The following is a 2,906-nucleotide window of genomic DNA, read 5'->3' on the forward strand; positions in this document are numbered from 1 at the left end:
CATGTACACACCATATGCACACACATACCATCGCGTACACATACCATCATGCACACATACCATCACGTACACACACACACACACACCATCACTATGTACGTATATACAATATACGTCATGTAGACGTCCATTCATGTAAAATTAAATACAAGTACACACAGGTAAATGCACACAATTCACATAAATTAATATACTACACAAAAGTACACATGCAAAGTCACGTAAGTAAAACTAAACAAATAAAAAAACATACGTACATGTATCCGTGTACACAATAATACACACACAGCTCAACGCACACACGGGTACATAAACACGCAATTAGCACATATACCCAGAGTGAGTCATCTATTTATAGCGCTGTAAGACGAATACATAGCGACGGATTACGGGTTTGTGGTTCGTCATGGTTTGCTGTGAAGCCAAGAAGATGGTGGTCGTGGTTGGAGGGATTCAAGATGGTGGTCGTGGGGATTTCTGGGTAATTAGTCTAGGCTTTCATAAATCCCCTGAGCTTTACACTCTGGAGGTTGTTCAGTGTGTGTTGTAGTTTCAGGTACCCAGTTGAATACACCCTCACACCACCAGTTAACGAGGGTAGATTTAGCTTTAGTCTTGAGAATCAGTCTATTTCAGTGAGCCAGTTGCAAAACATCGCCGTGTTGTGGGAGGGAAAATAGAACCCAGGAACCTTTAAGAATTCATCCCTGTCAGTCGGTCAGTTGAATACGCTCTCACATCACCTGTTACGAGGGAAATTTTAACCTACGAGCTTTTAAGAATCCAACTGTGTCAGCGAGGCAGTTAGGTTAGGTTCTCGTAAATCTAGTTCAGGGTATTAAACTAGCCTCTGAACTGGAGAGAGAGAGAGACGCCAGGGAGCATGTGAGGTAGACGGTGAAGACTCCAGCTGGGGGAAGAGAGGAGAGGGACAGGGGCAGGAAGAGGCCCCCAGAGGTCCTCGCCCCGCTACAGGGAAATCAATATTCAGGAAACCAGGCCAGTGTGTCCTCCCCCACCACCCTCTCCTACATACATACACGTACATACACATACACACACACACACATACATATTAAAACAGGTGCAGACGTATACAAAGGAAATTGTCTGTATTAGCAAGCACACTTACACACACGAACACCACGCACACTGAAGCACTATTATACACACGCACATCACCAGCATATACTGTATATATACGCAGAGGGAAACATACGCACACAGGCAAACAACCAAGAATACACTTTTTATACATACACAGGAAGGAGTGGCGGAGAGAAAGTAGAGAAGAGGGGGTGGTAAAGGAGAAGAGGAGGAGAAGAAGAAGGAAGTTAAGGAGAAGAAGGTAAAGGAGAGGAGGTAGGAAGAAGACGTTAACTGGGATACCTAAAAACCTAAGTGAAAAGAGATAACAACATCCCTCAAACGTTTTCGCCTCCATCTTATAAACAAACGTTTCTCTCTCTCACACACACACACAAACAACAACATATTGACCCGGTCAGTGGAGGTCTTCCGGGAAACCTCTTGAGATACGACTGATGTGAGGATGATAAGACGTAGAGGGTAGGAAGGAAGGGTGCGAGGAAGAGAAGGAGGAAGAAGAGGAGATGGAGGAGGAGGAGGAGACGAAGAAAATGTGACAAGAAAGGACGAGAGAACAAAAGAAGCAGTGAAAGATGAATAATGACAGAGGTTTATATTAGGACAACACAGAACACGAGGCCCCTGTACTAGCCCCCCCCCCCAGGCCACCACTGTGTCAAATAACGGCCGGTAGGTAGGTAGGTAGCACCGCCCACGCTTCGCCCACTCAGGCAGAGGTGTGGGGAGAAGAGGGGAGCCCGGCGATCGAGGGGGACGAACACCACCAGCAGGTACTTGATCAATACACACAATGCTAGGGGTAGACTGCCTGCCTTTATTATACGCTACTGTTAAGACTTTGACACTGATGTCCTGAGGCACCGAGGGACAACTATCACTGAGTTTAATTACATCAAGATGATTTGACACTGATGTCCTGAGGCACCGAGGGACAACTATCACTGAGTTTAATTACATCAAGATGATACACTACACTGTTTTATTATATACTCCTGTACACACACAACTGATTCATAAAACACACACACACACCAACCAACCCATGCATACACACAAATCTATATCCTCGAACACACACACACACACAATGCATTCAATATTCCGGAGCAGCGCGCGTGAACCACATAAACTACTACGAGTGATTGAGCCAAATCCAGTTGTCGTAAGAAAGATACGTCTCTCTCTCTCTCTCTCTCTCTCTCTCTCTCTCTCTCTCTCTCTCTCTCTCTCTCTCTCTCTCTCTCTCTCTCTCTCTCTCTCCTCTCTCTCTCTCTCTCTCTCTCTCTCTCTCTCTCTCTCTCTCTCTCTCTCTCTCTCTCTCTCTCTCTCTCTCTCTCTCTCTCTCTCTCTCTCTCTCTCTCTCTCTCTCTCTCTCTCTCTCTCTCTCTCTCTCTCTCTCTCTCTCTCTCTCTCTCTCTCTCTCTCTCTCTCTCTCTCTCTCTCTCTCTCTCTCTCTCTCTCTCTCTCTCTCTCTCTCTCTCTCTCTCTCTCTCTCTCTCTCTCTCTCTCTCTCTCTCTCTCTCTCTCTCTCTCTCTCTCTCTCTCTCTCTCTCTCTCTCTCTCTCTCTCTCTCTCTCTCTCTCTCTCTCTCTCTCTCTCCTGTACAGATAAACACATCCATCCACTCAATCGCAATACCTATCTATCCATCTATTTACTCTCTCAATTCCGTGTGGAGTACTGGATATTTTGAGTGCGGATGTGTGAAAGTGTGTGGATTTGGACTACCTCATTCTGTTATAGTACTCCCACACATATATTTCTATACCCCCACATAACAGTCACATACCCCAAAC

The sequence above is a fragment of the Homarus americanus genome, unplaced genomic scaffold, assembly GCF_018991925.1.
Source record: "Homarus americanus isolate GMGI-L3 unplaced genomic scaffold, GMGI_Hamer_2.0 scaffold6946, whole genome shotgun sequence".
NCBI classification, from domain to species: domain Eukaryota; kingdom Metazoa; phylum Arthropoda; class Malacostraca; order Decapoda; family Nephropidae; genus Homarus; species Homarus americanus.